Source organism: Kryptolebias marmoratus, linkage group LG19, assembly GCF_001649575.2.
Source record: "Kryptolebias marmoratus isolate JLee-2015 linkage group LG19, ASM164957v2, whole genome shotgun sequence".
NCBI classification, from domain to species: Eukaryota; Metazoa; Chordata; class Actinopteri; order Cyprinodontiformes; family Rivulidae; genus Kryptolebias; species Kryptolebias marmoratus.
The window spans coordinates 23,942,611-23,948,590 of NC_051448.1; positions in this window are offsets into that span (position 1 = coordinate 23,942,611).

Here is a 5,980-nt window from a genome sequence, read left to right on the forward strand (position 1 = left end):
GATACATATGTATATTTCATTCTGTTCTTCATTTATATACCATATATATATGATTATATATGTTTGTGCTTGCGTCTGTGTGTGTTGAGAACTGTAAGAACAAATAATCCTTCATTAGCACCCTCAATAAAATGCTTAGCACCCCCTTAGCACCTGCAGAAAAAAATATCTGGAGCCGCCCCTGGCTTCAACTTTGGTGACAAAAGATGTTGAATTTGTCTTAAATCAACAATGCATTGTTATTTGCTAAAGGTAAAAAAACAAAATAAATAATAAATAACAGAGTTGAATAGAATCGTCTCAAGTTAAAATATACATTTAGTTTAACTATTTAACTCCTTTTGGTGTTGGATCTAAAGGTTAAGTTTAAGGCCTTAAAGTTTAAAGATTGATATCAAAACACACTGCAGTTTTTTGTAAGTGTTAGTTACTTAGAGTCAAATCTCAACCATACAAACTAGTCGATGTTGTGCCAATTAAGTATTTTACAGCTGTAAAAGAATGATAATTTTTATTTATTTAGTTATTTTTCCAATCTTAGTCATATTAACTCCAGTCAGGTTTGTCAGCAAAGTAATATGGGGCTTTTCCTTCAATTCATTCAACAATTCCCATGCTTCATAAACATCAAGCACATCTACATTAGCAGAAAGTGAGTTACATTCAGTTTGTTTTGTTTGAGCACGGGGCGCAGACCATCATGCTGAAAGTCCTCTGCGCCCTCTCCCTGTTGTTGAGACTCCTCTGGGAGGGCCCTGAGTTTTGTTTTTGAAACAGTTTGAGGAGCGGTGGCCTGTTTTACCACAGGTCCAGCATGTTAAATCTTTGTCAAAAGGTTTATTTGATCTGTATGAACTGGATCCTCCTTGGGAGGGTCCTTTGCCTTGGCCTTGGCTTTTGCCTCGGTCTGCCGGACTCTGATAGAAAATTTCATCACTGAAGAGATCATCTTCACAATATACATGAAAAACTCCTCCACATTTGTTAATGTTTTCTATTTTTAGTAGCAGCTGTTTTGTTATTTGTCTAGTAACCATAAAAGTCAGCCCAGTGACAGAGTTTGAGGATGTGGGGACCGAGTCATTCTTCCCCTCCCGGTCGTCCCATTGGGGACCATGGGGTGCTCTTGGTTTCTTTTGGGCGAACAAAAAGAGATTCAGTTTTCTTTTGTTCTCTTTGAGCTTTTCTTTCTTTAGATTGTTTAATTTGATCTCTTCTAATTTTTGCATTTTGCATCCACAATTTGGCACATTCAATTTCAGCTTGAATTTTTTCCTTTTTCTTTCCCTTTTTCATCAGTGCTTTAGTTTCTAGAGTTTGTAAGAAGTACTGCCAGTTTGTTAGATGTTAGTACGCCACAGTTTTTCACAAAAACACACATAATCATGACACATTATGAATTTATTTTAAAGACCCATTTCATAATATTCTGCATTACATTACATTAATAACAGTAACCATTACATTAGTACATCACAGAATGCCACAAGCACACGCACACCTGCAGCCAAGCGCAGCTGTCACACAACTTTACAACCACTCACACACTCATGCACTATTATATACACTATTTAGTTTTCAGGCCCTTATATTTTATGAGGATTGCTAACCTCAAGGGACTTTTTAACCTGGTTTTCCTTTCTGTGAAGAAAAACTCTTTACTTACCCCTCCGGTGATAATTCACTCCGTCCGGAACTTGTCAACTCGCCGCTGGCAGGCAGAGGCTCAGACCTCCACTCGCCGGCTTGATGAATAACGTTGATTCTCAGGGCTTTCCCTTCAGGTTCTCTTCGGAACTCTGTGCGGTCGGGCTTCCTCGCGTCTGTCCCCGCCTATCAGCGGACGGAGTCTGTTGAGGCCGGGTTTCGGCACCAAAATGTCAGGGTTGTGATTTATTTAACCTGCTAAGAAAGAATCACACCGGAGAGGCTTGTTGTCTTTTGTGAAGGCCTACGCAAGAGGAGAAAATTCCACAACAGCTCCTAACAGCAGGCTGTCCAGGAAGTTCTGCCTGTTTACTTGGGCTTTCTCTTTTATTAAAGGAAGAAGAAAAAAGGGGTTGATCTGAGCCGGGCAAAACCGGTCCAGACCATAGTTTAAACATAAGCATAACAATAACGCATAGCTGTTTGGGAGAGCCAGATGGTGTGGCGCCCGCCGTCTGACCTTCGCGTCTCACGTAGGCAGTTTTACACATGAGCACAAAGGCTGATAACATAAAAACCCTAACAGATCCAATCATGGATAAAATGTTTTACTATCTCAGAAGACCTCTTGGTGGTCAAGACACTACCAGCACTAAAACGGGTGAACTGGTCAATAATGCGCAGGTACCACACCCCAGGTTCGAGTTCATGAAGATCAACAGCCACTGTTTCATTATATGTAGACGCCAGTGGTAAGCCGACAGCAGGTCTTGGTTTGGCCTTACAATATTTCTGACACACTTCACACAGGTTCACGACTTTTTGCAGCAGACTGTTGAATTCTATGTCCTTATTGCCAGAATTACTCAAAAGCCTATGTATTTTGTAGTGGTAGAGACATGCCCAAACTGTTTTTTTTTTCTCCAAAACCTTCATCTTTTCACTTGTGTTCATCTTGTCTGTCATAGTTCTTCCTCAGTAGTAGCTAATACCTGATCAGAGTGAGTAAGATTTTTATTCTCACTGTCCACAATGTTCACGCAGTAATGTCCAGAGCTAGTAAAGTCTAGTTTCACAGGCTGGTCGAACATCACTGCACTGTCCCTTTCCATGTCCAAAACAGTACCTGCCCTTTTTAATGATGTTTTACTCAGAAGCAGTGGAATGTTAGCAGGTACCACTTCAGTTTCTATATTACACTTTATGTTGCCAATCTTAGCAGGTATCTTTAACTTTTTGATGGAGTAGAATACTTTTCCATCTCCAAACTTGAATAGCATGTGACTTTGTGTTTCTGTCTCTTTCATTGTCTTCACACTTGTCTTTTGTAACAGTACTGTAGTTGTCCAGCCACTCTTGTCCACAAACTGTCCAAGTGCAAGCAGTGTCTATTATTGCTGAGCCATAACATTCTGTCGTGAATATTTCTACATCTGTCTGTGATTCTTTGGTGTGAAGAGTAATATTGCACTCATCAACATCTGTTGCATCTTCTGTAATTTTGACACTTTCAGCATTGTGGGGACAGTCTTTGACCCAGTGAAAAGTACTTTGGCACACTGCACATTTTGATCGGCGTCCGTACTTATCCAGCGGGTTTGTACCGGGGTATGGAGTGTTTAGCTGTGTACTTTTCTGTTGAATACTTTGCCGCCAGGACGAGCCATTTTGCTGCCGTTGCTCCGTCGCAAACACGGACTCTTGGTTGATACTTTCTGCTGCTGCACCTTTTTTATTTTCGCCAAATATTCTCTTCAAAGCAGACTTCATTAAAGCAAATGTTACATCTGAGCATGCCGTTAGAGCCAGCTGCCTGTCTGTCGCATCCAAACACACAGTGTCCAAAAGCTTAGAGGCCAAAACTGCGTTGGGTAGATCCATATTGCATTTTTTCATGCGAGAGTAACGCTGCTCAAAATCAATAATATAGTCCCCCATGCTTCTTTAATGATCCGGTCAAAAGCCAATTACGCTTCATAAACCCTGTCTTTTTCCTCTTTTAAGAACAAATCATCTAGCTTAGCTAACAATGTGGTCATTCCAGTGTCTTTATTTAAATTGTCTACCAGAATCTCCATCGTCGTGTCCCACGCCCTTCCTGCCAATGCCAGAGCGACGGCAAGAGCCTGCTTTTTCTTCTCCAAATCAGTAACTCTCGCCCAAACGTTGATTTCATTCTTTCAGCTTTCGTAGGGCTTTTCTTCTTCAAACGCTGGCGGAACTCTGTAGTTACTAACCATCCTCTGCTACCACTGCTGGTCAGTAAGAATAACTCCTCTTTTGTTTATTTTTACAACTCTTTTTTTCCGCCATGTGCAGCTGTCTTCACCCCACACCAAAAACAAGTGCTACAGACAACACAGTGTCCCCTTGTGGACTGGCATGCAATATAAATAAAATAATAATTTAAAGAAATTTGAATTATTGTAATCAGGAAACAACATAAATCAATTAAAATGTTACACCATAGAACATGCATGCATGATGAAGCAGATTAAAGAAAGATGCAAGTCAGTGAGAATTGGGATGGTTTCAGTTCAATCCTCTTCCTTGTTGCCAGAGACACAGTAAGTGTTAACACCAGGCAGAGTTAAGTATGTAATGATAGAGTCACACACTATCAAAGTAAACACTTTTGTTAAGAAATCACTTGTGTCATCCATAGGATGCAGGAAGACATTGAGCTCATGAGGTAGCAGTGAAAAAAACAAGTGCTCTAGCTCCATCGTGTGGCTAGAGCAGCTTCATACATTAAGGTAGTTCAACAAGCAGGATTAGTCAAAATAAGTCATTAAAAGCTGACATTTTATAACTAGCGAGAGACACTGAAAAATTGGGATGGAACAAAGGTTTTTTGTAATCAAACCATAATCATCTTTTACAATACATGGTTGAACCATCTCTGTTTTATTTCTGAGGCTTAAAATCAAATCAATCATTAAAAACACTGAACAGAAACAATGAAAGAAAACAGCTAAGATGTTTTGGCATCTCTGTTCATGAACAGTCAAGCAACAGATGTAAACACCTGCATACACACACACACACATTTAGGACATTTTATTGACAAAGTACCAAGAAATATCCTAAAAAGGTAACAAAAACCAAGTGTACCTACACACACACACACACACACACTGGACTGTGTTTTGTTCTAAATGTATTGAACCAACTGTAATTGATTAGGATTTGTTATTTGGACTGGTTACATCTTTGTTCTTTTGTTGTGAATCGGCCAACCTCCAAGCAACCTCAGTTTGTAATGAGAGAAAGTCATAAAAATGATCATGCCAGCATGGACTTCAACCCTAACAGCACATTATTGGGTAAATATTATCATCACAATGGCACACTGAATAATCAAAAATGAATTCCAAAAGTTTAGTTTGTTTAAATAATGGAAGTGGTACAAGAATAAATATAACAGCAGTGCAGAATCAGCAATTGATCTTCCAAGATTCATTTTAGAATCATCAGTACAGGAACAGCAGCATAAATGTTAGAGGGGCTTTTATTCCTGAATCACTAATCAAACAAATGTTACAAATTGTGTTATATTTTCTATGAAAAAGCTAGGCTATGCCGTATGTTAGTATTTTATTTAATTATTTATTTGTGTGTGTGTGTGTGTGGGGGGGGGGGGCAAAGTAGTTGTCTTTTTTCTTTTTATGTTCAGGTTGAGGTTGTGTCCCATGCACCTTGCATAAACACTCTGGTCTGAAACTTAAATCAGAGGCAAAAGTTTTTTCTACGCTAAAATGGGAGGATTTTTCATTTTACTATGTAAAATAAAACAGACAAACAGGTACACAGCTGTGTGTACAGGGCAGAATTCATACGCTGTGTATTGTTACCCAGCAGGGGCGTCACTAGGTTTTAAGGACAAGGGGGGCTTAGCCCCCAGGCGATACACGGGAATGTGAGCAAACATAGTGGGCGAGAACAAAATTTCCCAAACAGCTAACAAAACTCAAGTTGCTTTTCCACATTTTTGGACACATTTAACAGATACCTTACTGTGTAAACGTTTTAAGCAATCAATTATATTTTTATTCAGAACATCAACAAACAGGAAATATGTTTACAGTTTTAACAAGAAAAATTAACATTTTTTTTAAATTTATTTTGTGAATTGAATATTACTATACTGTATTAAATGCCAGCTAATGTACACTATAATGTTTGGTGCTGGTGTATACCCAGTTATGAAGTCTAACTGTGACTTTATAAATTATATAAAATCTCAGTTATTCCACAGCACTGATTTAGATTAACTGACACAAGAATGCTTCTGTAGAAAACGGTTATTACTGCTATAACATTCTCCAGTAAA